Source organism: Lycium barbarum, chromosome 11 (assembly GCF_019175385.1).
Source record: "Lycium barbarum isolate Lr01 chromosome 11, ASM1917538v2, whole genome shotgun sequence".
Taxonomy (NCBI): Eukaryota; Viridiplantae; Streptophyta; class Magnoliopsida; order Solanales; family Solanaceae; genus Lycium; species Lycium barbarum.
This window is the reverse complement of record NC_083347.1, coordinates 119,558,761-119,571,354: the sequence shown is the minus strand read 5'-3', so window position 1 is coordinate 119,571,354 and position 12,594 is coordinate 119,558,761. Positions and strand designations below refer to the sequence as shown.

Below are 12,594 nucleotides of genomic sequence, written 5' to 3'. Positions count from 1 at the left end.
TTTCCGTTTGATATAGTTCATAGTGATCTTTGGACGTCGCCCGTAGCTAGCTCTAATGGGCATCGTTACTATGTGCTATTTCTTGATGATTTTAGTAAATTTTTGTGGACTTTTCCCATCTCTAAAAAATCTCAAGTGTACTCTCTTTTCACCACATTCCACGCTCTTGTCAAAACTCAATTTGAAAGGCCCATTAAAAATTTACAATATGACAATGGGAAAGAATTTGATAACGGCCCACTTCAATTATTTGCTCAAAAACATGGGATGCAATTCTGCCTCTCTTGCCCTCACACATCTCCTCAAAATGGAAAAGCCGAACGTCACATCCGATCCATAAATAATGTTATTCGGACCTTGCTTGCTCATGCCTCGATGCCCCCCTCATTTTGGCATCATGCACTTTCTATGGCCACATATCTTTTGAACATTCTCCCAACTAAAGTTCTCGGATCCTCTTCCCCTACTCAACTCCTCTACCAAAAAGATCCTATCTATTCTCATCTTCGGGTTTTTGGGTGTCTATGTTTTTCTTTGTTTCCATCTACCACCATTAATAAGTTACAAGCACGGTTCACCCTTTGTGTCTTTCTTGGGTACCCTTCCGATCATAGGGGATATAAGTGTTATGACATGTCAACCCGGAAAATTTTCGTTGCCCGTCATGTGGTATTTGATGAGCACACATTCCCATTCTAAAAAATTCATACTCCTGACTCTCACACGTATGAATTTTTGGACCATGATGTTAATCCATACATCACTTATCATATGCAACGAAATTCTGGAAATACATCTCAAAATAATCTAAATTCCCTAAATGACACAAGCCAGGCCACGTCTTCTGCTACTCCTGGCCAGTGCTTCCCCCCATCCCAGTCTCGCGACATCTCTCCTCCTTCGCCTGGACCGATGACTTCAAGCCCAGCTCCATCACTTACAGCCGACACCAACCAGTGGCAGACTGGCGGTAACAGCCCCATGCTCCACCGCATGACAACTCGGTCCCGTAATGGCATTTTCAAACCCAATTTGAAATATTCCTCTAACCTTAACACCGAGACCACTACCTCCATCTCTCCATTACCAAAAACTCCCGTAAGTGCTCTCCGTGACTTAAATTGGAAGAATGCCATGATGGATGAATTTAATGCTCTAATTGAAAATAAGACATGGGAGTTAGTTCCTCGACATGCTAATGTTAATGTGATTCGGTCAATGTGGATTTTCCGTCATAAAAAGAAATCTAATAGTTATTTTGAGAGGCACAAGGCCCGTCTTGTAGGTGATGGCAGGTCTCAACAGAAGGGTGTTGACTGTGAAGAGACTTTCAGTCCAGTGGTCAACTTTTTTTAGGATTAGAGGGTCAACTTTCAGCAAATTGAGGACACAAAATGTACATTTTATCAATTCTACCTCCGTATGTGAGTTTACTCACATTAGCAATTTCAAACCTGAATAAAGAAATGGGTATGATGAAGAGCTTTTAAAACTATTTGGTAAAATGAAGAACATGACGCTTACGAGAAAGTGCATCAAACTGAAAGAGGTATGCGCAACACCCTTCTCCTCTCAATGCTCGTTGTATAGTTTGTTGAGCCGTCCCTTCTCCTCTCAATGCTCGTTGTACAGTTTGTTGAGCCGTCCCTTCTCCTCTCAATGCTCGTTGTACAGTTTATTGCACCGTACCTTCTACTTGGCTCCGTCAAATTCCCTCCATTGATCAAATTTGAAACGAAATATGGACGTACAGTTGAAGACAGGAGACCCGATCAAATGGACGTGGAGAAATCGTCCCTCTGCAATTGCGTGGAGAATATCCTGTTGGAAGAGAATTACTTGCTGAAGACATTCCGAGACTCTCGATGACCGTGACAATCAGGCAGTTCGTCTCAAAAACTTCTAAGTTCTTTTTCTGATCCTTCGCAATTCCCTCCGAATCACATTGCTCGCTTTGAGGAAGTGCCTTCGTGAGGACGAGGATAAATAGAAGAAGCGATTGTTCTGTGCTTAAAGCGACTGTTGAGAACGGACAAAGATCGGAAGCGACTATTAGGGTAGGAAAAGAAATCGATTGAAAAATAGATATTAAATGGAAAACAAGAGCGGAAAAAGGCAAAAAAAAAAAAAAAAAAAAAGGAAAAGAGATAAATAGAATTCCTGGTCTATGGGCTTGCCACGTAACCGGGCCAAAGTCCTGTAATTTTATATATATCTAACAAATGGCCTTATTCGGGGGTGATCTTTAATTGTTGCCCCTCAAACTGCTGGTCTTTAATTTTTGCCCAGTGGCCGAAAATACCTTTGAGATTTTTTGGTTCTAACCAGCAGAATATATAAAAAAAAATCGCAAGGTAGAATTTCGTGAAAAATTAGGTCTATTCGGGCAAAGAATCCCAGCAGAGTAAAAAAAAAAAAATCCGTCTTGCGAACAAACTTTTGCCTTAAGGCATAACTAAATTCTGATTTGTAAGGCAGAACTTGCCTAAGGCATAACTTTTAGTTCTGCCTTATAAGACAAAATTTAGTTATGCCTTAAGGCAAAATTTTCGCGAGGCCTTTCCTTACAATTGTTTTTTTTACTGAACGTGATTTCGAATCCAGAACCTCGAAATATTCGGCCACTTTTTAAATGAAGAACAAAAATTAAAGCCCAGTAATTCGAGGTGTAAAAATTAAAGATAATCCGCGCAAAAAAAAATGGAGGGAGTATGAACATTAATTTGAATAGTCATTGACTTGAGTCAACGGATTACTCTCATACTTTTCTATCATTGGCCAACAATATTTTTGTGTTGAAAGGCCAAAATTAGGCCACGTCTCAGATGCTATTATCAGTTATCTGTATTTCTTCCCCTTTCTATATAGTGGAAGTAATATATACACTCCATACAAATGAAAAATCCAGAAGAAGCAAGAGTTGAAGAGACCAACTAAAGGAGAAACAGCCAAACCAAAAAGGTAATTCTTTGCATTCTCTCATTCTATGCTAAACACTACCAATTAATTAACTTTATAAATGAAATATGGATAATTATACTTTTGTTCCCTAAATAAATGATAAACTAAACTTTTGATTCTTGTGATAAGTATGGTTCAACATATTTAACTTTCAATTAATTGAAACGTGCTCATTTGTAGGAATTTCAATTCAAGAAAGTTGTCAAAGAGGGATGGCGCATTCTATTGAGACCTACTACTGTTACATAAGTGGGGATAAGCACACAGGTCAGGGTCAACATGCTTGCGTGACACAAGGCTAAATTAGTCGTTCAACAGTATATTTCAGTTCAACAAGACGGTCACCGCTTTGTTATGCGCTGTTCTCTGTCAGCTTATTTTGCAATTATTTGGATCCTTTCTTGATTTGATTCGGTTTTCCTTGTAGTTTCTGTTGGAGTATTTCTCTATTTGGTTTGTTTTTATTTTGTCTTCCAAGTACTGTTCATGCAGATATATGAGGGTGAGGTGCTTGATTACACTGAACAAGCATCACGCTTCAAAGATGGACTATACTTTGTTCTAGATTTCATTTTGGCGTTTGATTAATTGCCTGAGAGAGGAACTGTAGTAGAAATGAGCTTAGTTTGATATTGCCGGCTCTGTTTTGATTTGGGTTGCGTGTTTTGACGATTGATATCTATAATATGAACAAGTTTAGGCAACTTCATCGTGGTACCCGTTTTTAGATTTCGCATGTTATGTGTAGGATTATTCAAGAATGACAATGATACTAAGGGTACCGTGGAAGAAAATATCTGACTATGTTCTCGGAGCATAGAGAAACTGATGTTGATGGAAATATGTTTCAGAGAGAACAAATGTTCATGCTCTTGCTGGTTTTTCGTCGGAAGCTCTAAGCTATATTCAGCTATTAGAAGGCTAGCTCTCATCTGTCAAGCAGGTGATGTTCTTTCTGTTTTGAAATCTATACAAACTGGCAGTGTTTGACTGTTTGCGAATTATTGGATTGCAACGTTTTAGTTACCAGTAGTTCTGGTATAAAGTTCAGTGTCAGGAGGATTTACGACATCAATTAGGAACTTTGGTGGTCTTTCAACTCATGTTTATGGAATAATCAGGTTTTCCAGCTTAATTATGTTAATTGAATATACAACTTGAGTACTGTCTAAGAAGGTTCCTTTCACGGAACTCATTAATAAATTACCGTCTATTGGTATGGGAATTGCCGTAACTCTTTGGTTGGTAAAAGTGCTTTCCTGATTCATGAGTCCTTTCATACAAAAGACTGTATTGCATAAGTTATCCTATGGTCATTCTACTGCCAAGAGTAGTGTAACCCAAAAGATGCTTGGCTGCTTTCTTGGGTGCAAAGCTTTAAGTTATAAGAAATAGATGCTTTACACACTTGTTAGTCAAATATGTACATTTTCTTGAATTTTCGCTGTCGAAGTTGAGATTTTTAATTATCTTACTACAAAACTGTAAAAAAATTGAAGATGAAGGCACTGTATTAGAAATTTTTACTGTGTAATTTTATTCATCAGTCTCTACATCTATTTATATACAATGTTTGATTCTTTTTCACGTGATGGTCACATTTTTATTCTCTTAAAAGCAACACCACACACTCATTTGTCTCCTACTTTTCTCTCTCTTTTCCTTTGTGTTTTCCACCCGTTTCTTCAATTCTTAAAAGCAACACCAACATACTTATTTGTTTCCTTTACTTTTCTCAAAGCATCTTTACTTTTCTCTTTCTTTTACTTTCTGTTTTCCACCCGTCTTCTTCATTGCTCTTTCTCTTTTCCTTTGTGTTGTTTATTGTTGTTCATGGGGTTCTGTATTCCAACATCCCCCCTCAAGTTGGAGGGGATAGTCATGACCCCCAACTTGTCCAAAATCGCTCTGTGAGAAACCCCAGAAAGAGCCTTAGTAAATAGATCTGCAAGTTGATCTTTAGAGGGAACAAAGGAAAGTGTAATCAGACCGGATTGGAACTGTTGGCGCACAAAATGACAGTCTAATTCGACATGTTTGGTGCGTTCGTGAAAGACCGGATTTCGGGCTATATGGATGGCAGCTTGGCTATCGGAGTGGAGCGGAATTGGGAGTGAGATCGGAGCAGAAAGATCTTCAAGAAGACGGATTAACCATGTAAGCTCAGAAGTAACACGACGCATGGACCGATATTCAGCCTCTGCGGAAGACAAAGAGATCGAGATTTGTTTCTTTGATTTCCACGAGATCGGAGCACCTCCAAGGGTAATGAAAAACCCACTAACTGATTTGCGAGAATCTTTACACGATGCCCAGTCCGCATCGCAAAAAGCCAGTAAAGAAAAGGATGGATTGGAAGATAGTAAAATTCCTTGACCCGGATCTGAACTCAGGTACTGTAAAACTCGTAAAGCAGCGGAGAAATGTGACAAACAGGGTCGCTGCATATATTGGCTCAAAGCAAGAACGGCAAAGGACAGATCTGGGCGAGTATTGGTCAAATAATTCAACTTTCCGACCAAGTGACGATAAAGCGTGGGGTTATCCATGCGAGGACTGTCATCTGCTCGAAGCTTGGAAGAAGGATCCAAAGGAGAGCCAACCTTAGGCAAATGAGAGACATCGAATTCGAGAAGTAGATCTGAGGTAAACTTTCTTTGATTCACAATAAAACCATGCTCTTCTCGTAAGATTTCCATGCCAAGAAAGTAGTGAATTTCTCCCAAGTTTTTAACTTTGAATTGTGTATTGAGAAAACATTTGATATTCTCGAGTTCACTCAAATCATCCCCTGTTAGGAGAATATCATCGACATAGACTGCTAGGATGGAAATTAGTGGTCCATTTTTCTTAAAAAACAGAGAATAGTCGTTTAAGGAAGAGGAATAACCTTTGAAACTTAATGCTCCTGCAAGTCGAGCATACCACTGCCGTGAAGCTTGCTTTAAACCGTATAGAGATTTTTTCAGAAGACAAACATGATTAGGACTAGGAGGTATCATTCCTGCTGGAAATTTCATAAAAACCTCTTCTTGGAGGTCACCATGCAAAAACGCATTGTTGACATCTAGTTGTGAAACAGACCACTTTTTCTTAGCTGCAATGGTAAGTAAGCACCGGATAGTAGTCATTTTCACAACAGGTGAAAATGTTTCTCCATAGTCTATACCCTCTCTTTGGACACCCCCCTCACCACAAGCCTTGCCTTAAGTCTTTCAATACTGCCATCTGAGAGGTGTTTTACCTTGTAAACCCATTTGCAAGGTAAAGCTCTCTTTCCCTTAGGTAGCAGCACAACTTCCCAGGTTTGATTGTTTTCCAAGGCCTTAATTTCTGAGTTCATGGCCTCTCTCCATCCTGGATGTTGAGAAGCCTGGCTGTAGCAACTAGGTTCAGTAATGTTAGAAATAGAATGGAGTAGTTGCTGATTGTTGATAGATAAGGAAGAGAAAGCATAACTCCTAGGCTTATGAGAGTGATCAAAGCAAATTTTCCCTAGATCAGTGAAGATCACACTATTGCAAATGTAATCTTTTAGATAAACAGGTTCATGAGAGATCCTGCTAGACCTTCTTGGTGGATTTGTGATAGGGACAGAGGTAGAAGGAGAAATTGGTGGGGTAGGAGAACCTAAGTAGGTAGGCTCAAGTTGTGGTGATAGAGGCTGATCTGTAGAATTCATTTGGTGAGGAGAACTTAGTGGCAGATGATCAGAAGTAGTATGTGGAGGTTTTGAGGGTGTGACTAGGTGAAAAAGATCATTTACAGGTGGAGCTGATTGAGTTTGAAATGGAAAATCAGATTGATGATCTAAGGAAGAAGGGGAATTGAGGAAAATAGGTGTGTGTGAGTTATCAGATGCGTTGAAAGGAAAATGTGATTCATGAAATCTCACATCTCTGGATACAAATACTTTCTTTGTATCAAGAGACAGCAGCTTATATCCTTTCTGTTGTAAAGGATATCCTAGTAAAACACAAGCAGTAGCTCTTTCATCAAACTTGGTCCTTCCCTGTCCCAGGGTGGAAGCATAACACAAACACCCAAAATTCCTTAAATGATCATAAGTAGGCTTTTGTCTAAACAATATGTCATAAGGTGTCTGTCCCTTGAGCACACTAGATGGCAATCGATTAATGATGTGTGTAGCAGTTAGAATAGACTCTCCCCAGTAGGACATAGGCAATTTGGATTGGAGCATCAATCCTCTAGCAATCTCTAAGAGGTGTCTATGCTTCCTCTCAACAATTCCATTTTGTTGAGGGGTAGCTACACAAGACAGTTGATGCAAAATTCCCTGTGAGGCTAGAAATGCTGATTCTTGTGTGCCTTTCCCCAGCTCCAAAGCATTATCAGACCTGATCATTTTAACTCTCACATTGAACTGTCTCTCTACCATAGATAGAAAGCTCTTTAATACAGGGAAAGCATTACTCTTAGTGCTTAGCAAGAATGTCCATGTTCCTCTACTGAAATCATCTACTATGGTGAGAAAGAAGCTGAATCCATTGTAAGTATTACACTTGTAGGGTCCCCAAGTGTCTATATGGATGAGATCAAAAATGTGTCTGGACTTTATGCTACTAGTAGGAAAAGGTTGTCTAGTTTGTTTAGCTCTAGGACAGACATCACAAATAAAATCAGAATTGAAATCACAAGGAAGAAAACTTAAATGTTTCATTGCTGAAAATGGGAGATGTCCCAACCTTACATGCCAAAGCTTTACATTAGGAACAGCATTAACATGCACTGGATTAGAAGCTGAAACTGATTGTGAAATGGAATTTCTTCCTTTTGGAATTGAAAATACATCATTGGAATTGAAATTACTTCTAGACTTGACACTATTAGGCTCCAATAGATAGAGTCCCTTTCTAACTTCACCAAAAGCTTGAGGACTCTTCATTGAAAGGTCCTGCAACAAACATCCAGTGGTTGTGAATAGGACATCATATTGAAACTGGACACAGAATTTGTGGACTGACAACAGATTATACTTAAAATCTGGCACAAGAAGCACATCAGTTATGACATGACCTGGTAAAATAGAAATACTGCCTATATGAGTTACACTTACCTTGAAAGAATTAGGCAAATTGATATTCAACGGCACAGGGAGAGGAATTAGAAATAGAAAATAATTGGGATCAAAACACATGTGTTCTGAAGCTCCTGAATCAATGATCCAAGTATTTTGTTTAAAACTAGTAAACACAGAACTTGAGTATTTAAGAATGGTACCAGCCACTGCATTTGCATTGATTCCTGTTTTTCCTGCTTGTGTCAATTTACTTTGCTTGTACATTTGCATCATTTTTGCAATCTGTTCCTTGCTAAACTGCTCCTCAAAATTCCCATTATTGACTCCAAAATCTTGTCCTCCCATGCTTTCCTCTGCCTCATGAGTTAAACTTGCATTTGCTTTAATCTGGGGCTGATAGTTTCTGGAATTAGTGAACTCAAAATCTGTAGGGAATCCATGCAGTCTGTAGCAATCATCTTGCACATGTCCCGTTTTTCCATAATAGGTGCAAGATACATTTGGGTCATATTTCTTCTTACCCCTAAATTTGTTCTGTGGCTTGGCAGTCCTCTGGTTTGAATTATTATATTTCTGATATGTGCTTGGTCCTCTCATTGCTTGGTTTTTAAATTTCTGTGCATTTCTTCCCTGTCCATTAGCCATGAATGCTGCAAACTCAGCAAATAAAGAGCTGTTTGGTTGTTTTGCCTGACCAATTGCCATAAATGATCCAGAATCAGAGGGGAAGTGTGCATTTGCATATACTTCCCTCTGGTTCTCATCCTGCAAAAGCAAGGAATATGCAACATCTATTCCAGGTAAGGGATTCATCATAAGTATGTTACCCCTTGCCTGAGCATATGCATCATTTAATCCCATTAGAAATTGAATCAACCTCTGATCTTCCAGGGATTTTGTTAATTTTGCTTTCCCATCACAAGTGCATTCACATGAACAGCAAACAATCACATTTATCCCATCTAATTCATCCCATAACCTCTTAAGTTTGGTGAAGTACCCAGCAATGTCACTATTACCTTGTACTAGTCCTGTCAACTCCTTTTGCAGATGGTAGAGTTTGACACCATTTGACTTGCCAAATCTCTGTTCTAGACTGTCCCAAAGTTCTTTTGCAGTCTTGGAGTTCATCACATTGTCTGCAATATCCTTAGATAATGCATTTGATATCCAGCATATAATCATATCATTGACACAACTCCATTGTTCAAAATCTGCAGACTTCAGATCTGGGGCTTTACAAGCTCCATTGATAAAACCAAGTTTCCTCTTGGCTGATAGAGATAGGAGGATGGATCTCCTCCAACCTGGGTATCCTCTTCCATCAAAAACAGTATTGACTAGAGTCATACCAGGTGAATCTGAATTGTTTAGGTGATAAGGATGTCCATTGTCATATGTGATTCCTTTCTCACCACTGCCTGATTCTGTTACATTTGTTTCAGGCATTTTGGCTTACTAAAATTTGAAGATGATTTTGAGATTTTGACACAGATCTGGATCGAGCTTAGAATTACTCTGATACCATGTAAAAAAATTGAAGATGAAGGCACTGTATTAGAAATTTTTACTGTGTAATTTTATTCATCAGTCTCTACATCTATTTATATACAATGTTTGATTCTTTTTCACGTGATGGTCACATTTTTATTCTCTTAAAAGCAACACCACACACTCATTTGTCTCCTACTTTTCTCTCTCTTTTCCTTTGTGTTTTCCACCCGTTTCTTCAATTCTTAAAAGCAACACCAACATACTTATTTGTTTCCTTTACTTTTCTCAAAGTATCTTTACTTTTCTCTTTCTTTTACTTTCTGTTTTCCACCCGTCTTCTTCATTGCTCTTTCTCTTTTTCTTTGTGTTGTTTATTGTTGTTCATGGGGTTCTGTATTCCAACAAAAACATGAAGTAGTGCTTGTGCAAAAAAGTGTGGTCTGCTTTTGGAGGAAGGTTAAGAGCAGTTACGTGGTGACAAGATATCATATATATCCAAAATTTCAGTTGTGCATGTGTCAAAAAAATCAAACTGGTGAAAGAAGAATGTTTAAGCCATGGTTTTTGCAGTCTATTCTTCAAGCATGAACTTTATCGTAGAATAATTTAGTTGCAATATTATTTTGATAATGATAATGAAAATAACTAAGAGGTGCCGCTCTAGCTTCTCTCCATCAAGGCAATCTCATTGTTCAAAATTTAGTTAACATCTGTCTTTTTGTTCTAAATTATGTACTTTGAAGCTTCATCTTAAGTCTTGATTTATTAGGCATTTGCATTTTAGAGGAGCGAATCGACTTTTCCAATTTGAAATTTACAGAGTTACTCGAACATAACTTTTGGAATTTTTTTTGCGTATTGCAGAACCGGTGCCTGATTTGGCTTTCAGGGGTTTTAGAGGAATTTCATTGTGAAAATTGATATATGGAAGTTAGTCTTTTTTTTTTTTTTTTTCCTTTTAGGAGGAGGGGGCTCTACTTACTATCTTATGCATATGTGTGAAACTTTTTGGTATTTGCATAAGAGAAGTGCTAGAATCTCCAACTTTTAGGACTAATCTATTCAACTACTGCATTGAGCAAACCTCAAGATCTAAGTTTTAGATTGCACTTGGCTGCAAGGCTGAATCAGAAAATTAGATTATTGTTATGAATGTGCTATAGGGATATTGTACTTCTTTGCTTTCAGGTTTTTCAATGTTCTTGCCCCACGTCTTACTGTAGTTGATATATGAGACTGAGTCCGGCGCCTAAAGGGGTTTTTTAAGCCATAATTCCAAAAGGGGTTGTGAACTACACGATTAACCAAAACGGGTTTATTGTGTAGCCCTCCATGATCTATAGCATAATTTTAACGCCAGCTAACGTCGTCTGTGAGTCCTTTTTTTTTTTAAAACTAATACAAATCGTGTAGGGATACACGATTTGCAAGAGGAAATTTTTCCTTTTGCAAATCGTGTACCCCTACACGATTTGCCAACTTAAGATTTGTGCTAAAGTCCAGCTTTTAGAAATACCAGGATAAGAGAATAAAGGAGAACCAATAGCTTGAAACTCCTGAGACTGTTTTCATCAATTAAAGCGACAGAATAAAGTTCTAACAATGAGAAACCTTCTTATGTGTGAGGTTGTTTAGTTCTGAAATGGTTGTATTCACTCTTTTCTTGAGAAGAAAACACAAGAAACAGCACTTAAATCATATGCTGAGTTAAACAGTGTGCTAAATGCAAGAAAAACTAACATTAAGACAAACAAGTGACTTCATTCAAGATGTGGCAAAATAAATTAGTTTTTTGTAATTTTGGTTGGCAAATAGTGTAGGGGTACACGATTTGCAAAAGGAAAAACTTCCTCACGCAAATCAAATCGTGTACCCCTACACGATTTGTATTAGTTTTTTCTAAAAAAAATGCTTTGCAAATCGTGTAGGGCTCCATGATTTGCAAGCAAAATATTTTCTTAAAAAAATTGGGGACTCACAGACGACATTAGCTGGCATTAAAATTATGCTGCAAATCGTGGAGGGCTACACAATAAATCCGTTTTGGTTTATCACGTAGTTCACAGCCCCTTTTGAAATTTTGGCTTAAAAAACATGTCCTTTAGGCGCCAGCTGAGAACGTTTTCATTCTCAGCCGTGCAAGTGAATCTAAATATGAAATTGTTTTCACATTATGCTGGTTCAGGTAACTTAATTCTTCAATTGTTGTCCGGTTTGAGTCGACATTCTGTACTGAGAATTTCATTTGATAGTTCTGACTTCTGTGTAGCTTATGCTATTATAGTTCGAAAACCCACTGGAATTTAAGTGTCTTGAGGCACTACACAAGTTAGAATTTTACTGAGTTCGGGGTCCCATTACTATTTTATAGAACACGGAGCTCCTTCCAACCTTATTCCCTTTCAACAATAGGAAACATTAGTAACAGAGCACAGCTTGACCCAATCACACCTGACATGTCATCATATTAGGTTTGCTTAGTTCTATGTTTGTGCTTTCTTGTATGATGTGAGCGAGAGAGTTCTTATAGGGAAGTGTCGGAATAACTGTAATTGTCTCTTCCAATTAAGATGGTGCGTTAAACATCTAATGTTCGTAAACAAGGCACAACAAAATAAATTTCGTGATATGCTTTCTCAAAGAGTAGGATGTTGAGACTTCTCATGCAGTTTCATGTAATGAACAGGTTGTATTTTTCATATGTGGATGCTGAGCTGGAAGTGCTGGAGGTTCTCTATCTCAAGATACATAAATTCAGGAAAGTATTTCCAAAATTCCAAAAGAAGATATACATGTGGCGATGTGTGCATAGATGTTAATTAGTTTAATTTTGCTCATGCCGTCAAAACAAATGAAGTGCGAGGGTTGCTTACGTACTCAGTAGAGTGGTATAGCTGTTCCAAGTTAGATCTGTTTTACCTTTTCCCTTTTCAAACTTCGGATATGATGGTTGTGATACTTCAACTCATTTGTGATCCTTAACACTTTCCCTACAGAAGGGAACGCTGCGTTTTTCAGTTATATTTCATAACATGACTTACGTAAACAAAATATACAACATTGTTTTGCTTATCACTTTAGTCAACAAGGTATGCAAC

The 12,594-nt window shown here is 38.1% G+C and overlaps 1 long non-coding RNA gene across 1 annotated transcript; it reads left to right on the top strand.

Annotated features, from left to right (window-relative positions):
* Positions 1–2,739: 2,739 nt before the first annotated feature.
* Positions 2,740–3,665, top strand: LOC132619063 (uncharacterized). The gene is made up of 2 exons (XR_009574494.1): positions 2,740–2,961; positions 3,142–3,665. It is a non-coding gene; the product is annotated as an uncharacterized LOC132619063 (long non-coding RNA).
* Positions 3,666–12,594: the final 8,929 nt, after the last annotated feature.